General features: G+C 44.5%; 1 pseudogene; it reads left to right on the top strand.

The window, feature by feature from the left end:
• Positions 1-2813: 2813 nt before the first annotated feature.
• LOC119329580 lies at positions 2814-20440 on the top strand (annotated as a pseudogene).
• Positions 20441-26444: the final 6004 nt, after the last annotated feature.

Raw genomic sequence — 26444 nt, 5'->3', positions numbered from 1 at the left:
AGATTGATATATTGGAAGCCTACATTTGGACATCGGAATAGTTCCGGGTGAAATCGGGATTTTACCGGAGTACCGGAGGGGTTACCGGACCCCCCCCCCCAGGAACTAATGGGCCTTGTTGGGCCATAAGGGAAAGAGAGAGGGGCCGGCCTAGGGCAGGCAGCGCGCCCCCTTCCCCCTGTCCGAATTGGACTAGGAGAAGTGGGGCGGCGCCCCCCTCTCCTTCTCTTTCTCTCACTGCCTTTCCCCCTCCTAGTAGGAGTAGGAAAGGGAGGAATCCTACTCCTACTAGGAGGAGGATTCCTCCTCCTAGGCGCGCCAACAAGGGCCGGCCGGCCTCCCCCTTGCTCCTTTATATACAGGGGCAGGGGGGCACCTCTAGACACACAAGTTGATCACAAAGATCTCTCCCAGCCGTGTGCGGTGCCCCCCTCCACCATAATCCACCTCGGTCATACTGTAGTGGTATTTAGGCGAAGCCCTACTGCAGTAACTTCATTAGCATTGTCACCACGCCGTCGTGCTGATGAAACTCTTCCCTGAGCTCTATTGGATCGTGAGTTCGTGGGACATCACCGAGCTGAACGTGTGCTGAACGCGGAGGTGCCGTACGTTCGGTACCGAAGATCGTTCGATCGTGAAGACGTACGACTACATCAACCGCATTGTCATAATGCTTCCGCTTAACGGTCTACGAGGGTACGTGGACATCACTCTCCCCTCTCGTTGCTATGCATCACCATGATCATGTGTGTGCGTAGGAATTTCTTTGAATTTACTACGTTCCCCAACTATAAAATGTTTATAAAACATCCAAGAATGATAATATAACAGCATGGAACAATTAAAAATTATAGATATGTTGGAGACATATCATGGAGCTTGATAAAATGATTCAAGATGAGTTCTTCGATTCGTCGGATTCGGACGAAGAAGTGGACATGATCGTGCTCATGAGCATGAAAGAGGAAATGTACCCGTAGGTGGAGCATATTCTCAACTTCAAGGGCTCAATGAAAGGGAGAAGATTGATTAATCGGGATAGGGTCTCCGGAGCACAACTACTACACAAGGACTACGTACTTTGCTCTAGACCCAAATTTCCCAGATAATCCATGGCTTCATCGTCGTTTTCACATGCGGAAACCATTGTTTTTGCGCATTGTAGAGGTTGTGAAGGCACATGATGAATACTTCAACCTCACAAGGGATTGATGCGGCCAACTTTCTTTCTCTCTGAGTAGAACTGCACAGTTGCTCCGAGGATGCTTGCGCTTAGTACTTCCATCGATGCTGTCGGTGATATGGTCTGCATGGGGGAGAGCACATGCATGAAGACTACTGTCAATTAGTTTGCCCGTGCCATGGTGTAGGTGTTTGGAGCAGAGTATCTAAGAGAACCAAATGTGCAAGACACGGAAAAGTTGTTGGCTACTGGAGGGGCAGAGGGTTTCCAGGAATGCTCTGATCAATTATTGCATGCATTGGCAATGGAAGAACTGCACCAAAGATTTGCGGGGAATGTATCAAGGTCACACCAAAGAGGACACCATCATACTAGAAGCGGTGACATCACATGACTTATGGATTTGGCATGCTTTCTTTGGAGTGTCGGGTTATCACATTGACATCAACGTGCTTCAACGATCTCCCATGTTCAAGAGGCTTTGTAATGGGGAATCACCGTCGTGCAACTACATTGTCAACGGCCGTGACTACAACATGGGAGACTATCTTGCTGATGGCATCTATCCTCAGTGGGTGGCGTTTGTGAAGACCATATTCAAACCACACGACAAAAAACAAAGCCACTTCATAACAATGCAGGAAGCGACTAGGAAGGATGTGGAGAGGGACTTCCGAGCGCTTTAAGCTCGTTGGGGAATTGTTCATGGAGCTACAATGATGTGGGAATCAACTTTATGGTAGCTGATGACATGTTGTGTTATTTTGCATAAGATGATTGTCGGGGACGAGGGTGATGGTGTTACCATACCAATGATTTTGAAGCACCTTGAGGACAAGTTTAAATCCCAAAAGATCAAGATGTAAATTAACTTATGAACTTTCTATGGATGCATCAGAATCTTTGAGATCATCAGGTGCACACGCAGCTACTCAGTGATTTTGTGGAGCATATGTGGACTCACAATCGAAACCAAAGAGCTAATGTTTGAGTTATGCACTTAAAATAAATATATGTAAGAACTATGTATTCTTGCTACCAACATTTGTTATTTACGTGCAACATTGACATGTATGATGGACATGCATTGATTTGCGAGTCTGGATTTGAGGTATGTGAATACCGGATACGAAATATGAGAGGCAATCCGAATGCGTCCATGGACGTATAGGGAGCCGGATTTGCTGAGTCCGGTTGTAGATGCTCTTAATACCAGACTTGAGATAGGGCATTCCCTTGTGACAGCGCATCCCCCTACGTGCCTGCAATGACTAGGCAGAGACATCTAGCAGCTCAGAAAGTTCTAGACTTTGTATATTTAGTAAACCATAAGAACTAAACATGTAAAGAAAATAAAAGGAAATATCTATTAGCTATGATCTAGGCCATACAATTGAGAATGGATGACCAGCACGAGGGTGTGCCACGTCGATCTCCCCTATATAAATGGCATGCTGGTAGTCGCCTCCACCCACACACTATTTGGTCCACATGGTGCCACCCAATGGACACCAGTATGCTTGCGGGGCCAGGCGTCGCCCACTTAGACATGTAGCATCGCCTAGACTACAGCGGTGTCACGCCGGCGACAATGATCAACTACAACTTCGATATCACCGACTAAACCATGGGCAAGAAGTGGTGCACGACGCACATCCCGATGATGCATGTCGACCTCAGCTCGGACTCGGGCCTGTGCAGGGCCTAGATGGGTGTAAGTGCATCTAGTGCCACCCCTAGTTGGTTTTGGAGTATTGACGACAAACCTGGTTGAGGGACTAATGTGTTTGTGAGAATTGCAGGATAACACAGGTAGAAGTCCCTCATTGATTCGGTTTTCCTACCAGAGATGACCCCTAAAAATGTATGAAGACATTGAAGTCAAAGGTGGGATGTGAATACATTCGCATTGAAGACTATGACAAGAGAAGACATCGTGTGAAGACTATGGAGCGCGAAGACTTAGCTGTTTCGTCGTTCTTTTTCTTCTTCGTTGATTCATAGGAACCACCATATTGTTAAGTGGGGTCCAAGAGAACCAGTCAGAATGACTGAAGTGATGCTTAACCAAAATCCTATGTCTTCGAGCGAAGACAATGAGAGCAAATCCTATCCAGAGCTGGATAAGTCGGCTTTGCTTGTAGCCCAAGTAAAGTTGCCGTGTGTGTTTGAAATCTGACCGTTGGAACACGTGTCAGTTCCTTAGTGACCCAAGGTCATTTCAGACAAATTAGGTCGGGTTGCCTAGTGGCTATAAATAGCCCACCCCCTACAACCATAAACGGTTGGCTGCTCAGAGTTAGTGTATGGCTTTTGTCGTTTGAGAGCAACCCACCTCGAAGCCTTTGAGAGAGAATTCCTTGCGAGGATAAAGCCCTAAACACCCAGAGCCAAAGAGTGTTAGGTATCACTTAAGTCTTCCTGTCTGTGTGATCTGAAGACTTATTACACTTGAGGACTGTGAATCCTCCAGCCGGTTAGGCGTCGCGTTCTGAGCATCCAAGAGTCATTGTGGATCACCGGTGAACAAAGTCTGTGAAGGTTTGGAAGTATGCCTTGAAGACTTACCAGAGTGATTGGGCGAGGACTGGGTGTCCTTAGCTCAAGGGGAATAAGGTGAAGACACGGTCTTCTGAGTTGAATATTAGCCTCCCTAACCAGACGTACAGTTGTCACAGCAACTGGAACTGGTCCAACAAATCATTGTCTTCAACGAGTCACTGGTTCTATCCTTCCCATCTCTTTATTTATAGTTGGTCCTTGTGAAGTCATTGTCTGTTTGCATTATCTTTTGTCTTTACTGAGTGACTGCTTGTTCTGATTGGCTTCATACTATCTTCCTATCTGATCTATAATGCCTAGCTGCCATTAGTTGTTGTGCTTTCACTTCATTGAATACTTGACTATGACTTGCTTAGTGTAGTCTACCTTCCGCTGCATGGTAATAGGTTTACTTCTATCGTTTGTCTTCGAAACTCTCATGTTTTGAAGACTTTCTTAAAAATCACCTATTCACCCCCCTCTAGTCGATCACTAGCACTTTCAATTGGTATCAGAGCAAGGTACTCCCTTGTTCTGTGTGATTCGGTTTAACCACCTGGAGTTTTAGCTATGTCGACTGCAGGGATAATCAAAGTCTCCGCTGCATGCCTAGTCTTCGATGGAACTGAATATCCCTACTGGAAGAATAAGATGCGCATGCATCTTGAAGCCATTGATGTCGACCTCTGGTATGTCGTCAAGAATGGCGTTCCCAAGGCTGGTGAAGGTGTCACCGCTGCTGATGTCAAGAAGTTCGTTCAACTGGACTCCACTGCCAAGAACATCATCTGTGGTCATCTAACCAAAGGACAGTATGGCCGTGTGAGTGCTCTGGAAACATCTAAGCTAGTCTGGGACTGGCTCTCCAAGGTCAACGAAGGCGTCTCAACCCAGAGAGATCAAAGAATCAGTGTCCTTCGCAACCTCTTCAACCGCTTCAAGAGAAACGATAATGAGAATGTTCAGCTCATGTTTGATCGACTCACTGACATCACAAATGAACTTCAAGCCCTTGGCGCTACTGAGATCACCAAGCATGAAGTCGTCAAGGCACTCCTGAGATCACTTGACAGCTCGTTTGACACCCTAGCCCTGATGATTCAAGAACGTCCTGACTTCAAGACACTCGATCCGTCTGACATACTTGAAAGGCTCAACACACATGAGTTTCAGCTTTTTGAGAAAAGAGACATCTACGGTCCCAACTATGGGCGAACTCGTGCCCTGAAGGCAAAAGTTGTCTCCTCATCTGAAGAAGAATCTGACATCAGTTCTGATGATCCTGAAGACATTGGAAAGGAGCTTGCTATGCTTGTGAAGAAGTTCCAAAAATTCACCAAGAAGAAAGGCTTCAGAAAGTCTTCACGATCAAGCTCAAGGAATGATGAAGGTTCTGCTCATGGCTACAAGAAGAGAATATGCCACAAGTGCAAGAAACCTGGCCACTACATCTCTGAGTGTCCGCAGTGGGACAATGAGAACAACAAGAAGAAGAAGAGCAAGGAGTATGATTCTGATGACAAGAAGAAGAAGAAGAAATACTCAAAGTCTTCTTCCAAGTCTTCCTCAAAGTCTTCATCACACAAGAAGAGCTCATCTGGCAAGGCTCGTGCGTTCGTTGGCAAGGAAATGGATTCAGAGGAGGAGTCCGCTTCTGAGGAGGCGGAGGTGGAGTCTGAGGAGGAGTCCGATTCTGGCATTGCAAGTCTGGCTATAGCATACGTTGCCAAGTCCATCTTCAACACTGAAGACAATGGCTTCATCACCGACGCCGATGCAAATGACAAGGACTACTCTGCTCCCACCTACTGCTTCATGGCACGCGGTGCCAAGGTAAACACACGCACTACTCACTATCAAACATCCAGTGAAGATGACTCTGATTGTGGTTCCTAACCCAGCTACAAAACACTTGCTAAAATTGCAACTGAACAACAGAAAGCTATGGAACATATTCAAAAACTGTTAGACAAAAGCGATGACCTGTTAGACGCTGAAATGACTCGTTCTCAGTCCTTAATTGAAGACATAAAAAAATCTTCATGTTAAGTATGTGGAACTTGAAAGTCGTCATGAAACGCTCTCAACAACTCATGAAAAGCTTTCCTATGATTATCTTCAAAGGAAGCAAGATCTTGAGAAATTGAGAGCGGCTCATGAAGATATTCAAAAGGAAAATGAGTCACTTCGCGCCAAACAGATCAGTTCCGCTCAGGAAGGATTTGAACCACCATGTCTTAAATGCATTGAGCGTGACAACGCTACTTCTGTTGCTGGATGTTCTACTGCTGCTACTATTGCGATATCTTCAACTGTTGATGTGGTGACTAACCCCTCTGCTTAGGATACCACTACTATTGCTGATGAAAATGCTAGGTTGAAGACATTGCTTGAAACATGGATGTACAAAAGTCTCAAAGGGCATCGGACACTATGTGATGTCCTCAAAAGGCAGATCCTAAACCGAAACCCTAGGAAAGAGGGTCTTGGGTTCGAAAGGAAAATGAACGTGGATGGCTCTTACTAGAAACCTGAGCAGTACCTCAAAACCACATGGGTTGCTGCAAAGGAACCTTCAGTGGATCCATCCACCCTGTCTGGCTTCACTTGTGTTAATCCCATTGTTATTGATGAATCCTTTGATGCAAACTATAAACTGTTTAAGAATCAGAATGGTGAAGTGCTTGCCAGGTATATTGGTACTAACTGTAGGAATGGGCCACCTATGAAGAAAGTGTGGGTGCCAAAAAAGTGGTTGGAGAATCTTCGTGTGAATGTCGTCATGACACCACAAGTGAAGAAGACAAACCCCAGACCACAGGCTTCATATGGTCCAAAGGCTTCATACAGACAAAGGACTCACCTGAGTCGCACTAACGCAAATGTTTTGCAGGGAAACCATACTCAGGCATATGAATATGAGCGCGTTTCATCAAACCGCCATGTTCATAAGACCAAGAACTACTCTACTTATTATTATGAGTACTATTGTCCACCTGCAAGACTATTTGCTAGGGCTCCAAAGCCAAAGTTCTCAGATGCTGCACTTAGACTCATTGCTTCGAAGCCACCCTTGAAGATGTGGGTGGCTAAGAAAGCTTAACTCTCTTTTGCAGGGAAGGGTCTCCAGCCGAAAATCAAATTCGTCTGAAGCTATTGCTAGGGACCTTAAACATCTTGTAGGGCGCAAGATCAAATGCCCAAATGGTCTTATTATGTATTTTGTTCCTGAATCGCTTGCTACTTGCCCTATCAGTCCTAACCTCAATCTAAGCTTTCATAATCCACTTGCTCGTCAAATGTTTATGCTTCACAATTCTCTTCGTGAAGCCTATCCCCCTAACTGCACTGTAGGGTATGACACCAGCTGCTTCAGAATGGATTATTGATAGTGGGTGTACTAATCACATGACTGGCAAGCGAAGTCTTCTCATGGACTCAACTTTACGTCCATCTGACAAGAGTCACAACACATTTGCTGATACTGATAAAAGCAAGGTATTGGGTCTAGGTAGAGTTGCAATCTCAAGGGATCAACACATGGATAAAGTGATGCTTGTTGAATCTCTTGGTTTCAACTTAATGTCTGTCTCAATGCTTTGCAATTTAAACATGATTGTGATATTTGGAAAATATTGTTGCCTTGTTCTAATGGAATCTGACAAGTCTCTAGTCTTTGAAGGGTATCGGAAAGATGATTTGTACGTGGTAGATTTCTCAGCAGGACCACAGCTTGCCGTATGTCTTCTAGCAAAAGCTTCAGCATGCTGGCTCTGGCATCGGAGGCTAGGGCATGCTGGCATGAGGAACTTACACACTCTTGCAAAGAAGAAACATGTCATAGGCATCGAGGACGTCAAATTCAAGAAGGATCACTTATGCGGTGCATGTGAAGCAGGAAAGATGACAAGGTCCAAGCATCCCTCGAAGACAATCATGACAATGACTCAACCCTTCGAACTGCTCCAAATGGACCTCTTTGGTCCCACTCACTACTAAACTCTTACTACTACTGCTTGTCTCTATGGCTTTGTCATTGTTAATGATTATTCAAGATATACTTGGGTGCATATAATCCTCTACAAGACTGAAGTGCAGGATGTCTTCAGACGCTTCGCCAATCGAGCCATGAACAACTATGGCGTCAAGATCAAGCACATCACAAGTGACAATGGCACTGAATTCAAGAACACTGGCCTCGACACTTATCTTGATACTTTGGGCATCACTCATGAATTCTCAGCTCCGTACACGAGCAGAATGGCGTCATGGAACGCAAGAACGGAACACTTATTGAGATGGCCCGGACGATGCTCGATGAATACAAGACTCCAAGAAAGTTCTGGCCTGAAGCCATTGATACTGTATTCCATATCATCAACCGTGTTTATCTTCACAAGCTTCTGAACAAAACATCCTATGAGCTCCTCACTGGTAAGAAGCCAAATGTCAGTTACTTCAGAGTATTTGGTGCCAGGTGCTGGATCAAGGATCCACGTCACACTTCAAAATTTGCACTGAAAGCACATGAAGGTTTTATGCTTGGATATGGAAAGGACTCACACTCCTACAGAGTCTTCAACCTCTTTCACTATAAAGTGGTTGAAACTGTGGATGTGCGGTTCGATGAGACTAACGGCTCGCAAAGAGAGCACCTGCCAAATGTGCTAGATGAAGTTCCATCCAGTGAAACCATCAAGCTCATGGGAACTAGAGAAATCATACCGTCTGAAGCTCAGCCTAAAGAGGAACTCATCATCTCTGCACCTGATCAACCTAAAGACAATGCTCAGCCTGAAGACAATCCTTCTAACGATGACAATGATCAGCAAGAGCAAAATCTTCATCATGTTCATCCTCGTGTTGCAAATGAAGTATAGATTGAGAGAATAATTGATAGCATCAATGCACCAGGTCCACTCACTCGTTCAAGGGCAACACGGCTAGCAAATTTCTGTGGGCACTTCACATTCGTCTCAATATCAGAACCCAAGAAAGTTGATGAAGCCTTCATGGAACCTGAATGGATTCAAGCTATGCAATAAGAGCTTCAACAGTTTGAGTTGAATAATGTATGGGAACTGGTCAAGCGTCCTGATCCTCGTAAGCACAATATCATAGGCACTAAATGGATATATCGCAACAAGCAAGATGAGCATGGTCAAGTTGTCAGAAACAAAGCTCGTGTCGTTGCTCAAGGATACACACAAGTTGAAGGAATTAACTTCGATGAAACATTTGCTCCTGTGGCAAGGCTTGAAGCTATACACATACTGCTGGCCTATGCAAATCATCATAACATTCTTCTATATCAAATGGATGTGAAGAGCGCCTTTCTCAATGGCAAGATTGAAGAAGAAGTGTATGTTGCACAACCGCCTGGCTTTGAAGATCCAAAACATCCTGACATGGTTTACAAGCTCAACAAGGCACTGTATGGCCTTAAACAAGCCCCTCGAGCTTGGTATGACACACTCAAAGACTTCCTGAAGAGCAAAGGCTTCAAACCTGGTTCCCTGGATCCCACTCTCTTCACGAAGACATATGATGGTGAACTGTTTATGTGCCAAATATATGTGGATGACATTATCTTCGGCTGCACTAACCAGAAATACAGTGAAGAGTTTGGATATATGATGCAAGAGCAATATCAGATGTCCATGATGGGTGAGCTGAAGTTCTTCCTTGGTCTTCAAATACGACAGCAACGCAATGACATCTTCATATCTCAAGAGAAATACCTCAAAGATTGCCTGAAGAAGTTTGGAATGCAAGAATGCAAAGGGTACACGACGCCAATGCCAGCTAAACACCATCTGGGCCCCGACGATAATGGTAAAGAGTTCGATCAAAAGGTATACCACTCAATGATTAGTTCCTTGCTTTATTTATGTGCATCTAGGCCAGATATCATGCTTAGTGTTTGCATGTGTGCCCGATTCCAAGCGGCACCAAAGGAATCGCATCACTTAGCTGTGAAGCGAATTCTTCGATATTTGGCTCACACCTCAACACTAGGACTATGGTATCCAAAGGGCTCAGAGTTTGATCTAGTTGGATTCTCGGATGCTGATTATGCTGGTGACAAAGTGGATCGCAAGTCTACATCAGGCACATGTCACTTTCTGGGACGATCACTTGTATGTTGGTCTTTAAAGAAGCAGAACTGTGTATCTCTCTCCACTTCTGTATCTGAATACATTGTTGTTGGATCTTGTTGCGCTCAGCTTCTATGGATGAAGCAAACACTCAAGGACTATGGCATTCATCTGAAGCAAGTGCCACTCTACTGCAACAACGAGAGCGCCATCAAGATTGCTAACAACCCAGTTCAGCACTCAAAGACAAAGCACATTGAAATTCGTCATCACTTTCTCAGAGATCATGTCATGAAGGAAGATATTGATATCATACACGTCAACACTGAAGAGCAACTGGCAGATATCTTCACAAAGCCCTTGGATGAGAAAAGGTTTTGCAAGTTACGGTGTGAGCTAAATATCTTGGAATCCTCAAATGTCCTGTGATCAGGCACACTTCCTAACACTTGTGCATGTTGATGACTTAGATGTGCAACACACGAAGTAACGTATGTCTTCAATCAATGAAGACTTGCATTCTGAGTGTGAATACATTAACGTGGAATTTGACTTCGGAGCGCCATGATAATTGTGCGCCGTGTCTGGGTCCAATACTTCCTATACGGTGGGTAACGCCACCACCAAATTCTTCCCTAAGAAGTGTTTTTTCACACGGCGTTACATTTGCAAAGTCTTCGCTTTCTGTTTGTCTTCAATGTTAACATGGCTTCACGTTTATCTTCAATGTACTGATTTGGTTTTTGTCCTCTACAGCATTCACTTATAGCTATGACCTCTTGTTGAATCTTTTGAACTAAGTGAATGTGATCGGACCATAACCCCTCTATGCTTCTTTCCTAAGTCTATCTATCCAAATCATATGCATTCTATTGACACTGTCAAAATGTCTTCTCTGCGTCCTTGTCAGCAGAAGACACAGAGACAAACATTAATCTGTTTTCAATGTTAAATCCTTCCACCTGAAACCCGGAGAAGTGGGAGCAACCACCCGACAATCCAAGCGTGCGTGGGAACGTGGAACAACCTCCGATGTGTCGCATGATAGCCACGTGTCCTTCAGATGTGAACCGCTAGGGGCACCTATGTAATAACATTGTGCCGTCCCTGTCCCTATAAATAAACGCCTCACCACAGTCATTATCTCTTCTTCCACTCTCGCACAAACCCTAGCGCCACCGCTAGCCCTCGACAACGCCAGCGACGAAGCGCTTAGCTGCTGCGACCTCACCGACGTCGTCCTCATGCCGGCCGTGGACATCGTCTTCTCCGCCGTCGCCGTAGGTGTCCTCCGTCGCCAAGTTAGGGCATAGACAATCGAACTTCTCGGCCTCCTCTCCCACTCCGTCTAGCAGTTCCTCGTGTGGTAAATAAAACCTCCTTTTTACAGTCCTTTTGATCCGATAGATTCATCCTTTTCAACCACAAGTAGTTTCTGTTCACACAAGTTGGATCTATCTCATACTGCATCTCATAACATGCCTAGTATATTCACTTATGCTTCACAAAGTAGTTAGATTCCTCACTTGTACTTATTCGTGGATTCGTACAAATCTGGAGCCAACTCTCTACCTATGAGTGAATGTTTTCGCACTATGAGGTCAATGTCTTGTAAACTGATTTATCTTCAAAAATCTTCTGAGAATGCATATGACCTCTTCCCCTTCCCTCGCACCTTTAATGCTGTCATAGGTACATGTCCGTGGGAGAATCCCTTGGTTTTCATAGTCTGCATTCATTTGCAGAGTTCTTACAGCATCATATAAATTCTCCTGAAGCCAGTTCTTGTCTGACCAGTAGATGGAAGACTTTGACAGTTTTTGAAGCCTTTCAGTTTAAACTTCATGGCCACGAAGAAATCTGCAAGGAAGGGTGGCAGACAGCGTCGTGGCAACACCTCAAGAGATTTGCCTCATGTCCTCTATGAGCTGTACAAGACAGATCCAGAGGAGGACTACAATCAGCGAAAAACCCGAATCCAATGGATTCGAAGATATTGGGCAGAACAGTGGTTCAAGTACAGGTTCGTGACCCAGGAGTATGCTGAGAAGAATGCCATCAAGCGACCGTGGGGAGACATCCTATACAGAAATCTTTAACCCAAGTCCAGAGCTGAAGCCATTGAACAAGACTTCTATCCCTGCATGGTCCGTGGACCACAACCTGTAGATGCAGACCCATCGTCATTGCTATGGTGTCATGATGACAATCTGTTCAAGCACAACCTTCAGTTTGCCAGGAACTCGGCCAAAGAAAACAAGAAGTCGCAGGGATTAGACTTCAATCTAGGTCCCTCTGCTGCTCGTGCCGATGGCTCACGCGAAGCTGAACCCAATCTTGTTGGGCCCTTCTACAACCTAGAAGGTCTCATCACTCATATTATGGTTCAAGGGACCGTCGTGGATGAACCTGTAGACGACGCTGATTCTGACGAAGCGCCTGCACCACCGAAGCCAACGAAGCTAAAGAAACCTAAAGCTTCGAAGCCTTCCTCAGCACCAAAGGTTTCATGGGTGAAGCCTCTGACCACTGCACCTCCTGAACACAGTGTGCAGTCTGAAGATCTGTCACGCATCTCCAAACCCTCCAAAGTGAAGATGCCCATGCAACCCACCAGCCAAGCACTGACCCCTGTTGCTGTTCTGCGCAATGAGAATGACGCCATTGATCTGTCCAGCGACGATGATCTTGGTGATGACGCTCTTGAGCAGTTGATCAAGAGCAAGCAAGAGGCAGAAATCTTCAATGACCTTCCTCTCTTTGATGTTGAAATCTTGAACAAGTTCATTGATGAGTGGTTTGACAGCCCAAACGTTAGCTTTGATGACCTTCAGCTTCCCATTGACCTTAGCGTCGCCTTCCATAGAGCCATTGCTTCTGAGCTGGCTCTAGCTCAGAAAATTGTCGAGCTGAAGCATAAGATAGATTATGAAAAAGCTCAGTTCAAGAAGCATATGGCCAAGCTCAATGTTGAAGACATTCAGAACTTCCAGACCATGATGCATGAGCTCAAGGAAGCATTCCGAACCAAACGCGAAGAAGCCAAAGGTTCTCGTGAGCGCATGAAGGATCTTGCTGCTAAATGTGTTCAGGGATACAATGAAGCTGAAAAGCGCAAGGCCTTGGGGCGACCAGGCATCGACCCCAGAATGGCGGCCAAGAAGAAGAAGAAGCCAGCTATGGAAGAACCCGAAGCACCAAGGCAGGAAGTACATCCAATTGTCTTTCCAGCCAGTATGATAGGCTCGAAGCCTAAGGTCCCCACAGTGACTTCAGAACTGAAGAAAACAAGGGGCAGCTGAAGCTGAAGCCAGAAAGCGCAAAACCAAGGCCACCATTGATGATGCTCCTCCAACTAAGAAACGCAAAACCAAGAAGAGAGATCGGGCTACTCCCAAAGAGCCCCTTGAGGTCGAGCCAATCTCAGTGGCTCGTCCTGTGTCTAAACATCCAGAACGCCAAGTGATAGTTCATGAGCCTGCTTCCCTAGAGGCTCCTGAAGCTGAAGACAAACCAGCTGTTGACCCCACTACAGCTGAAGACATTGGTCCTCACGACAATGTTGAAGATGATGAAGTTCTTCCTCAGATCGAGCACCAGTTGGTATCATCACCTGTGCTCACGCACATCGAACTCATCAGCATTGGTCGTCCTCTGACGCCAACTGCTCAGGATGCATCGTGGGCTGATCACCCACAACGACAAGACACCCCAAGTTCTCCCCAACCACAAGTCACCTCACCCGTGCAAGATGACGTTGACTTTAAGGCCCAGCAAACTCCATCTCCGCAAGCGTCGCCAGCATTACGCAGGCTTCGCAAAGGACCAAGGCCCCAAGTCACTCCCACTATGCACGTGTCTGAGTCTGAAGCCAAAATGGCTGAAGATATTCCGGCTGCATCAGCCGATGAAGAAGAAGATCCAAGAGTTGAAGCAGATAGCGTTGCTACACCCCTGTCCCACCAAGATGTTGTTCTCAAGGAGAACGTGTCCGACCCTCGAGCTCCTAAAGTGGAGGTTAACAATCCTGAGGCGGGCACCAACATCAACACTGAAGCCAATGACGTTGTCATGGATGAAGCTAATGTGGCGCCTGAAGCTACTGCGGTGCCAGAAGTACAAGCACTTGAAGCCACTGCAGCGCCCGAAGCCAATCCTGAAACACATGAAGCCAATGTGGCCCCTGAAGCCCAGATCAACGACAATGCCAATGCTACTGTTCCCCCTCCAAGACCTCACACCATTGAGCTGGCATTTGATCATGGTCAGCCTGTTATGGTCCAATGGCCCATTCTGACTCCTCCACCCGCGGCGGGTCCACAATTTGACTATCATGTCGAGCACAGACCTCCCATCCAGAAGCCCAAGCCAAGACTTCCACGATTCTCAAGCACTGCAACTTCACCTGGGGTCTTCAATGTGAATGGCTTCGTGGCACATAACACCTTCTTCAACAGTGCAAAAAACCCTTGTACCAAACCTCGCATTTCATCAGATCGGTTCTGGAGCTATTAGCAGCGCAGCTACTATTCTTGCGTCTTATACAATCAAGGGCGCATATTTCCACATATGCGTCTCGACACTGAAGCCATAGCTAGCCTGCCCTGCCTTGAAGAAGCGTTTCATGCTATTTCTGGGTATTTATTACTTTCCTTGATGCATATGATAGGTCCAATGTATTAGGACATAAACATTGTTTCCCGCAAAAAAGGAAAGAAATGTTCTGAGATCGTGACAAGGAGAAATCGCCAGCTATGTTTCATCAATATTGCCAGTTTCATATTTCCAAAAAGCATTATCAGTTTTAGAAGGTAGAGAAAAATGAGATGGGCCTACCGGTGGTTTACTGAAGTTAGGGTAGTGGCTCTCTGAGAATTTGGTTACATTTTGGTATTTTTCTATGTGAGTGTGGACCAAGGGGTTGTCCAGGTTAAAGTCAATGTCTGAAAAAAAATGATACCTTCCCTATATGTTGTGTTTCACTGGTATCCACATCCTAGCATTGGAGATTATGTCTTATAGAGGAAAGGTCTCTTGGCTCCATGCTTCCTCTCAACCAAGAAGGTGTTGATCTCCCAAGTGCAAGGCTTTGTAGGAAGCAACAATTTTCCTTAAGTGAGATCAAGGTTTATTCGAACCAACAGGAGTTTAGTAACACACACAATGGTCAACACATACACACACACACATACAAAACTACCTTGTCCCCCATCAGAACTATCGAGGTTGTCAATCTCACTAGTCTGCTACTCCGTTTGTCTCATAATATAAGAGCGTTTTTTACACTAGACACTAGTGTAGTGTGAAAAATGCTATTATAACTAGTATAATGCCCGTGCGTTGCCACGTGCTAACAAAATATGTGTACAAAGGAAAATGTCATATGACATGAGAGTCATAGACTAATCACATGGGATGATATCTCATGGTCCTGAAGTGGTAGAATAACACATCTCCTCATCATTGTCCTCGCCCCCCTCCTCTTCTCGGCGACCATGTGGCACTCTATTTCCTTCCACGATCCTTTCTCCTCCGTGTTTTCTTGCTCAGACTCCACCTTGCATGATAGTACTATGTGTCTTGTCGAAATCCAGTTGGCCATCTCTCATAAATATAATAAAAAGAGCTACCAGATATCTAGCGAGACATGAAACTTTACGGCGATATCTCATACCGTGCATTCAGTTTTCAAGATAAACTCTTTCTAACTTCTATAAAGATTGTCACACGGGTACATTCCACAAACTAAAACGCGATGGTACTTCAATAATACAATATTCAAAATGCAGCTCTAGTCATCAACCCGTGCGGCTGCACGGGCTTTCTCTGAAAATACATTTGTACTGAAACATATTCTCTAGGTAGTAGCTTAAGAAATTAGAAATATATGTTGTGCAAAAGTGTTAGAAATACTGGATATCATCTCAATAGGACACATTTTCTTTCATGAATTGGATTATCAATAAGAGAGCAAATTGACATCCATATTATGCCAGCTTGCTGGTCTATTTCTATAAACAATAACGGGAACAACAATGAAGCATATTTGAAAATCAAATATGTGATTCCTCGAATACTATGAACCATGACATCGATCCAGACCCGCATGGATTTGGCTTCATCCTCGACGTCTTGATGGCGGATCTGAAGCTGTGTTCGGACCGTCCAGATCTGGTATAGGGGGTCTTGCTTGTGTGTGCACGGCCATGGCTAGGGGCTCTGTGCAGGAGGTGGGTTGAAGATAGAGTTGCAACGCCGCGATAGCTGGGCTGGCCGGTTGCGTGCTCGTGGCATGCTACTGGTGCTAGCAGGCGAGGAGTGGCTCATGTATCCGAGGCGGCGGCCTCGTCCATGGTGGGCAGGCATTGCCTTGTGGCGGGTGGCGGGCGCGGATGCTGGATGTCCTTCCCGGTTGCGCGGGCGGCATGGATTGGGTTCGTGCTTTGGTGACGACCCTTCTCCGCTATCGCTCATGTATCTATATCAGCTTAATGTGGTTTTTCGTGGGTGATGGTGTTGTAAATCTTGCGGAGAACTTGGCATGGGTGGTTCACCGTGCTTGGTTTCTCCCCCTTTGTGATCGTGTCGTCTCCTCTGCAATAAGTAATGTAACAAAGCGATGTGCAGTTTAGTGAACGGATTAAGTAGCTAACTGAGTGATAAAATGTGCCAAATTGTGGCATAAGTAAATGGTGCATAAGAAGGCGTGTTGTGCAGAACTATAGATACACCATTAACTGAAAAGATATACAATGGGATTACACCTACTTAGTAATTCAACAAGAAGGCGTGTTTGTGTAATACAACAAAAAGGTGTGTTGATGTATTATAGTGTTAATGCCTACAGATAAGGAACATTGGAGTGAAGAGCTTCTTTTACAGTTCTATGCAACTCTTCACATTCGAGGCTACAACAGGGATCCAAAGACTTGGGTCCTTGAGTGGATGACAGGCAATGTCCGTCATGAAGCCAAAGCTCTTGATATCATTGAGCTCACAAGCCTGGCCACTCCTGGTGAATACTATGAGCCAGGTTGTCAACAACACCAGAATGCTTTGGAGAGCATTTTTCAGAAGCCAGAACCCAACATGAGTCAAATGCTGAGCATGATGAAGCCTTTGCCTCATGACGCTGAATACCCGTCTGAATTCTTTGTTGAAGACCTAGAGTATCTGCCTCGCACCATTTGCCATATCATCAGAAAGACTCTATGGCCTGTCAAAGGACATTCATCTGCAGCGAAGCTTGAAGGAGCAATGAAGACTTTGGTTTTCTATATCTTCAATGGCATCAGCTTCAATGTTCAAGATTTCTTCATCAGACAGTTGGTTGCATCTGGCTCTGACATTTTTGGTCTAAAGTTCTATGCTCCATGGGTAATGTGACTTATCAAGCTTCACTCTGCCATTAACTATCAGCCGTCTGCGCGCAATCATCTTGTCTTCTTGCCAGAGGTTGATCTGTCTGTTGAAGCTATTTACCTAGAGCTTGCTAAGGATCCCATTTATCTTCACAATGTTGATCACCAAAGCTTCACCCAGCCCATTGAAGTAGTTCAGGCAGTCTCGCGCGTTTATCCCTTGGCTGGCAACACACGTGCCCCTCGTGCTCAAACTGACGCCACTGGTATCACCATTGCACAAAGGCCTCGAAGGAGATCTCGTGTTCTAAATGACCGAGAGCTTCTCGTCGCGCTACACCAGAAACAGGACAAACATCATGTCTGGCTTAAGCATCAGATGCAAAGCCTCTTGGTGGATGTCAACCGCATTCACAATCTTGCCACCAAGAATGCCTTTGTCACTCATGAAACCTGCCGGAGGTCGTGGAAGAGTTTGACATTACTTAGTGCTGAAGCTGATCTGCAAGACGATGGCTTCACCGAACGATTCAAGTTTGACTCAACTCCTCCCAGGAATGCTCACTTGCGTCGGACTCTCTCACTTGAAGACTCTGACTATTCGTCCTCAGCTGCGACAGTGAATGCCAGAGTCATTGATGACCAAGATGATGCAACTTCACCTCCTCCAACTTCAGCGCGTGTCAACATTGCACCAAGTTCTTCTGCACCACCGGACCTCAACGACGACCCTGCTGCATCGCCTGCACCTCATGGGAACGAGTAGGCGCTCTATGTCTTCAAACCTTTTTGGTCCTTACAGACAAAAGGGGGAGAAGCATATGAGTTGATAGTCTTCAAGCGGGTCCATATGAGTGGTTGCTTTACCTTTTGCTACTTTGGCCAAGTGCTTACAACTCTTGCTTTTCGATACATTTGGTTCTTTGAGTTGTAACACTTCAACTCGATGGTCGTCTGCTACTTATTTGCTATTCTATGATGCGATGATAAATTCCGCATGTGCGATGATAAATTCCGCACTTAGGTCATTTTGCAGATGTCCATTTTTCATTATGCATGTCATTATCTTCGTTACATCATATCATGCATGATGAATTATCATCATAGGTTGAAGAGGATCTCCACAAGTACAACCTGCCATGTGCATTTGCATTCCAAGAGCAAATTACTTATATGCACATCTTCAGGGGGAGCCTTTGCAACTTATGAAGACAATACCCTATCCTTTACAATTTCACATATTTTATTCCCCGTTGAAAACTTCAACCAGTTTTTCATCAATCACCAAAAAGGGGGAGATTGTAAGTGCATCTAGTGCCACCCCTAGTTGGTTTTGGAGTATTGACGACAAACCTGGTTGAGGGACTAATGTGTTTGTGAGAATTGCAGGATAACACAGGTAGAAGTCCCTCATTGATTCGGTTTTCCTACCAGAGATGACCCCTAAAAATGTATGAAGACATTAAAGTCAAAGGTGGGATGTGAAGACATTCACATTGAAGACTATGACAAGAGAAGACATCGTGTGAAGACTATGGAGCGCGAAGACTTAGTTGTTTCGTCGTTCTTTTTCTTCTTCGTTGAGTCATGGGAACCACCGTATTGTTAAGTGGGGTCCAAGAGAACCAGTCAGAATGACTGAAGTGATGCTTAACCAAAATCCTATGTTTTCGAGCAAAGACAATGAGAGCAAATCTTATCCAGAGCTAGATAAGTCAGCTTTGCTTGTAGCCCAAGTAAAGTTGCCATGTGTGTTTGAAATCTGACCATTGGAACACGTGTCAGTTCCTTAGTGACCCAGGGTCATTTCGGACAAATCAGGTCAGGTTGCCTAGTGGCTATAAATAGCCCACCCCCTACAACCATAAATGGTTGGTTGCTCAGAGTTAGTGTACGGCTTTTGTCGTTTGAGAGCAACCCACCTCGAAGCCTTTGAGAGAGAATTCCTTGCGAGGATAAAGCCCTAAACACCCAGAGCCAAAGAGTGTTAGGTATCACTTAAGTCTTCTTGTCTGTGTGATCTGAAGACTTATTACACTTGAGGACTGTGAATCCTCCAGCCGGTTAGGCGTCGCGTTCTGAGCATCCAAGAGTCATTGTGGATCGCCGGTGAATGAAGTCTGTGAAGGTTTGGAAGTCTGCCTTGAAGACTTACCAGAGTGATTGGGCAAGGACTGGGTGTCCTTAGCTCAAGGGGAATAAGGTGAAGACATGGTCTTCTGAGTTGAATATCATCCTCCCTAACCAGATGTACAGTTGTCACAACAACTGGAACTGGTCCAACAAATCATTGTCTTCAACGAGTCACTGGTTCTATCCTTCCCATCTCTTTATTTACAGTTGGTCCTTGTGAAGTCATTGTCTGTTTGCATTATATTTTGTCTTCACTGAGTGACTGCTTGTTCTGATTGGCTTCATACTATCTTCCTATCTGATATATACTGCCTAGCTGCCATTAGTCATTGTGCTTTCACTTCATTGAATACTTGACTATGGCTTGCTTAGTGTAGTCTACCTTCCGCTGCATGGTAATAGGTTTATTTCTATCGTTTGTCTTCGAAACTCCCATTTTTTGAAAGTTTCTTAAAAATCGCCTATTCACCCCCCCCCCCCTCTAGTCAATCACTAGCACTTTCAGTAGGGCTGAGGGGTCTGATTTTGCATCTCTCGCATGGCGGGTTGTCTTGGGATTGCACCAACCATCCAAGACTGTGCCAAGGAGGTGTTCACGAAGGTGGCGAAGGCCAGGGCATGGCCGCCGGTTCTCGGCAAGACCAACCACCAAAATAATGATCAACTCTACGCAGCGCGCCTCGCCATCACATGTCATAGCAAGGGCTCACCGTGGTCGGTCAATGAGCTAGCTTCGGCGATGGCTGCTTAGCGACAAGAAGGGAAATCGCAAAGTTAACCGCACGCATCAGGAAGCACCTCGGGGAGGAGGGCGCCGGGCTGATGGGCGTCAATGTGGTGCGCGCGTTGAGCTATCTGTTCCACTTTGGCAGGCAGCTTGATATGAGTGGTCAAGAAGTCGCGGTGGCCAAGGAGGCGGCGAGATGGCTGGAGGAGGACGATCTTGGCGTGCGAAACACCGGCAAGTCCATAGTGGTCGGCACGTCCGCATGGTCCTAGAGAACGACAATGACAAGAGGCTCGTCGCCAGTGATGTGGCGAAGGTCACCGGCCTGTCGATGCATACCATCCAGGTGGTGTGCAAGAAATTGCGCCCGCACACCGAGCTGCTCTTTGGATGAAGGATGGTGTGCCATGGTTTCTTTCTCTGTCCCTACTCTCATGGAGATCCGTCCAGCTTGTCCGAAAATACAAGTCTTAGGGACTTGTACGGGATTGTTGTAAGGTTTTATGTCTTTCCTTTGTTTTGTCAGTGATAATACTTGTTTGATTAGTTAATCAGAGCTAAACGGAGATAATTGTAAATTATAAATTTACTCATCGATGTGAATCTTTTTTTGTTTCATGCTATTTCTGGGTATTTATTACTTTCCTTGATGCATATGATAGGTCCAATGTATTAGGACATAAACATTGTTTCCCGCAAAAAAGGAAAGAAATGTTCTGAGATCGTGACAAGGAGAAATCGCCAGCTATGTTTCATCAATATTGCCAGTTTCATCTTTCCAAAAAGCATTATCAGTTTTAGAAGGTAGAGAAAAATGAGATGGGCCTACCGGTGGTTTACTGAAGTTAGGGTAGTGGCTCTCTGAGAATTTGGTTACATTTTGGTATTTTTCTATGTGAGTGTGGACCAAGGGGTTGTCCAGGTTAAAGTCAATGTCTGGAAAAAAAATGATACCTTCCCTATATGTTGTGTTTCATTGGTATCCACATCCTAGCATTGGAGAATATGTCTTATAGAGGAAAGGTCTCTTGGCTCCATGCTTCCTCTCAACCAAGAAGGTGTTGATCTCCCAAGTGCAAGGCTTTGTAGGAAGCAACAATTTTCCTTAAGTGAGATCAAGGTTTATTCGAACCAACAGGAGTTTAGTAACACACACAATGGTCAACACATACACACACACACATACAAAACTACCTTGTCCCCCATCAGAACTATCGAGGTTGTCAATCTCACTAGTCTGCTACTCCGTTTGTCTCATAATATAAGAGCATTTTTTACACTAGACACTAGTGTAGTGTAAAAAATGCTATTATAACTAGTATAATGCCCGTGCGTTGCCACGGGCTAACAAAATATGTGTACAAAGGAAAATGTCATATGACATGAGAGTCATAGACTAATCACATGGGATGATATCTCATGGTCCTGAAGTGGTAGAATAACACATCTCCTCATCATTGTCCTCGCCCCCCCCCCTCTTCTCGGCGACCACGTGGCACTCTATTTCCTTCCACGGTCCTTTCTCCTCCGTGTTTTCTTGCTCAGACTCCACCTTGCACGATAGTACTATGTGTCTTGTCAAAATCCAGTTGGCCATCTCTCATAAATATAATAAAAAGAGCTACCAGATATCTAGCGAGACATGAAACTTTACGGCGATATCTCATACCGTGCATTCAGTTTTCAAGATAAACTCTTTCTAACTTCTATAAAGATTGTCACACGGGTACATTCCACAAACTAAAACGCGATGGTACTTCAATAATACAATATTGAAAATGCAGCTCTAGTCATCAACCCGTGCGGCTGCACGGGCTTTCTCTGAAAATACATTTGTACTGAAACATATTCTCTAGGTAGTAGCTTAAGAAATTAGAAATATATGTTGTGCAAAAATGTTAGAAATACTGGATATCATCTCAATAGGACACATTTTCTTTCATGAATTGGATTATCAATAAGAGAGCAAATTGACATCCATATTATGCCAGCTTGCTGGTCTATTTCTATAAACAATAACGGGAACAACAATGAAGCATATTTGAAAATCAAATATGTGATTCCTCGAATACTATGAACCATGACATCGATCCAGCCCCGCATGGATTTGGCTTCATCCTCGACGTCTTGATGGCGGATCTGAAGCTGTGTTCGGACCGTCCAGATCTGGTATAGGGGGTCTTGCTTGTGTGTGCACGGCCATGGCTAGGGGCTCTGTGCAGGAGGTGGGTTGAAGATAGAGTTGCAACGCCGCGACAGCTGGGCTGGCCGGTTGCGTGCTCGTGGCATGCTACTGGTGCTAGCAGGCGAGGAGTGGCTCATGTATCCGAGGCGGCGGCCTCGTCCATGGTGGGCAGGCATTGCCTTGTGGCGGGTGGCGGGCGCGGATGCTGGATGTCCTTCCCGGTTGCGCGGGCGGCATGGATTGGGTTCGTGCTTTGGTGACGACCCTTCTCCGCTATCGCTCATGTATCTATGTCAGCTTAATGTGGTTTTTCGTGGGTGATGGTGTTGTAAATCTTGCGGAGAACTTGGCATGGGTGGTTCACCGTGCTTGGTTTCTCCCCCTTTGTGATCGTGTCGTCTCCTCTGCAATAAGTAATGTAACAAAGCGATGTGCAGTTTAGTGAACGGATTAACTAGCTAACCGAGTGATAAAATGTGCCAAATTGTGGCATAAGTAAATGGTGCATAAGAAGGCGTGTTGTGCAGAATTATAGATACACCATTAACTGAAAAGACATACAATGAGATTACACCTACTTAGTAATTCAGCAAGAAGGCGTGTTTGTGTAATACAACAAAAAGGTGTGTTGATGTATTATAGTGTTAACGCCTACTTAGTTCATGAAATTAGCCACTATATTATAAATTGGATATTTCATTAGTGGCATAACACAATGGAAAGTACGTCTCATCGTAATAAGATGTAAAATGAACACCAAAGAATCTAAGCTTCTGACATATTGAGCGATAAAAGTCATGCTATGAGTACAAATTGTACTTTCAAATTAGGTGTGCAGATCGCATATTGTATGATCTAGCAATCACCTTTGCTATACAAAAATGTTATCTACGTTGGAATCAACATGTAAAGAAAAGACGAAAAAGAGAAATAAAGTGGAAAAAGAAGAGCACGACAAGGGACCTTAGACATAATATTTTTGTGCGTGCGTGTTCTGTGTGATTTGATGTGATTGATCTATGGGCGAAATTCCAACAATCTATGGGTACTAAGGTACAGGGTAATTATTTAACACTAAGATTGCAAGAAAAAGGACAATACCTTGTCCATATTTCTCTCTAATCTATAAAACCATCAGAATGTCACGGATTATAGACCACGTAATGTTCTGAAGTAGCATCATCAGATCTCTTATCCAAGCGACACAGATCAAGAGCATTTATCTTCAGTAGTATGGGGCTGGCGTTTTGGCTCCCGGGTGAACAGTAACGCGAAAAACAATATTAAATGTTTTAAAAAAATTCTGATTTTTTTTGTAGATGATTGTATTAGTGTCACAAACATACATGACAATTTTCATGCGACGGCGGTGTTTCGTCGGCAAAACAAACAAATTTGGGATGACATTTTTGGGTAACTTTTGGTGTTCGATTTGTTTTTTTTTTGTACAAGCCAAAATATTTTATCTTTGTGCCTCAAAATTTGCAGGTAGCATTTGGATGTGACTAAGTACACCAAAAAAATTTGTATTATTTTTTTTTCATTTAAAAAAAATGGCCCCGAGAGCCAGCCAAAAATCTACAACCAGTACATATCTCCTTTGTTGAAGACATCTCACCATGCAAACCTGAAGTATATTCTATTAAAACTGAACAGAAATAAATACTACGACTATCCGAAAATAGTAATATTACAGATGAAGAAGAATAACTCATATAATATAAAATGATTTGCTAGCTACTATGAGAATGATGAGTTGTTTGCAGCACTGCATCTTCTCCTGAACATTTCTATCTCTTTAATTCAGTAATGTATGTAAGTCAAGAGTGTAAGACATAAACCCTACAGAGTTCTGGTTGACAAGAATCACACAATATACCTTCAGAGTTCTGATTGATAAGCATCGTCAGGTGCCCAACCTTCGGTCAAGATGACAATATGGCATTTTCTCTCAACTATAGTCCTTCCTATTCTTGTTCCTCCTAGCCTACTCGTGCACCACATCACCCAGTCATGTGGTTGACCCTACCTGTCCACCTGTAAAGTGGGTTGTGGTCAAAACCTGCCAGACACCGTCGTCACACACGCTGGTCCGGTGTTCCCATGCCGACAATGCCCTAACATGACAATTTTTTGCATGATCTTCAGGTAGCATCACCGGCCAGGATATCGTGGCTACGTTCCTGGCAACAAAGGAGGCTAAGATTGAAGAGGATTTCACTGATGTGGTTATAAGAAACAAAAACGAAAGAAACAATGGTCCTGCAAATGAACAAAAGCACGAACATCTCACTCCTCTCTTTGGCAGTGAATAAAGATCTTAGCATCCTATAGTAAGGGCCAGTTCTTTTGGGCAATTCTCCGAGAATTGACCCCCTCCCCAGCTTCTTCCAGAATTGCCACTCTATATTTTCTTACAATTCCTAGTAGCTAGGAATTGTAAGAAAATATAGGGGTCAATTCTCGGAGAATTGCCCAAAAGAACTGGCCCTAAGCTCCTCTCTTCCTCTATGTGAGCAGATAATGTAAGTTAGAAACTTTGGAGATATTCACTCAACTAAAGAAGCTATAAAATAAGATAATCATGAACATATTGAGGTGATACATAGTTTGTGCAACGCACACACAATAAATAATCATGAAATCAACACAGTCTAGAAAAAATGACTGAATGATTATGCCAATAAGACAACAACAAATGCAGAAGAATTCTAACCAACAAATAATTAAGAAAACTGACCACTAGTTAATAAAGATAAGGCCAGGAGATGAACATTGATAAAAGATTAATAGTTACTTCTGGAAATATAGAAATAGCATCGTAATCGGTGTGTTGAAGAAATATAAACAAAATGCATGTTTACGTGTCAGTGGCTATCCAATCAACTATCTTATGTGTGCGTCTGTTGCTAGTCAATCCACTTTTTCAATCTACCATGCTACCCAGGTTAGAGAGCAACTCTAGCAGACCCTGCATCCCGCCGGCCCACAAAACGTGTTTGCAGTTCGCGGAAAAACGTCTTTGCGGGCCGGCGCAGACGGCCCCAGTTGCAGACCTCGCAAATCAGACCCGTAAAAAAGGATATTCGCGGAAATCGGCTTTGCGGTGTCTGGTCTGGCGCAGCTCCTCCCTGAAGGAAATATGCCCAAGAGGCAATAATAAAGTTGTTATTTATATTTTCTTATATCATGATAAATGTTTATTATTCATGCTAGAATTTTATTAACCAAAAACTTAGTACATGTGTAAATACATAGACAAACAGAGTGTCACTAGTATGCCTTTACTTGACTAGCTCATTAATTAAAGATGGTTAAGTTTCCTAACCATAGACATGAGTTGTCATTTGATGAACGGGATCATATCATTAGAGAACGATGTGATTGACTTGACCCATCCGTTAGCTTAGCACTTGATCGTTTAGTTTATTGCTATTGCTTTCTCCATAACTTATACATGTTCCTATGACTATGAGATTATGCAACTCCCGAATACCAGAGGAACACTTAGTGTGCTATCAAACGTCACAACATAATTGGGTGACTATAAAGATGCTCTACAGGTGTCTCCTATGGTGTTTGTTGAGTTGGCATAGATCAAGATTAGGATTTGTCACTTCGTGTATCGGAGAGGTATCTCTGGGCCCTCTCGGTAATGTACATCACTATAAGCCTTGCAAGCAATGTGACTAATGAGTTAGTTGCGGAATGATGCATTACGGAACGAGTAAAAAGACTTTTCGGTAACGAGATTGAACTAGGTATTGAGATACCAACGATCGAATCTCAGGCAAGTAACATACCGATGACAAAGGGAACAATGTATGTTGTTATGCGGTTTGACCGATAAAGATCTTCGTAGAATATGTAGGAACCAATATGAGCATACAGGTTCCGCTATTGGTTATTGACCGGAGATGAGTCTCGGTCATGTCTTCATAGTTCTCGAACCCGTAGGGTCCGCACGCTTAACGTTCGATGACGATCGGTATTATGAGTTTATGTGTTTTGATGTAGCGAAGGTAGTTCGGAGTCCCGGATGTGATCACGGACATGACGAGGAGTCTCGAAATTGCCGAGACATAAAGATTGATATATTGGAAGGCTATGTTTGTACATCGGAATGGTTCCGGATGAGTTTGGGCATTTACCGGAGTACCGGGGGGTTACCGAAACCCTCGGGAGTCAATGGGCCTTATTGGACCTTAGTGGG

Source organism: Triticum dicoccoides, chromosome 1A (genome assembly GCF_002162155.2).
Source record: "Triticum dicoccoides isolate Atlit2015 ecotype Zavitan chromosome 1A, WEW_v2.0, whole genome shotgun sequence".
NCBI lineage: Eukaryota > Viridiplantae > Streptophyta > Magnoliopsida > Poales > Poaceae > Triticum > Triticum dicoccoides.
The sequence above is the reverse complement of the archived record's forward strand: the minus strand, read 5'-3'. Positions and strand labels throughout refer to the sequence as shown.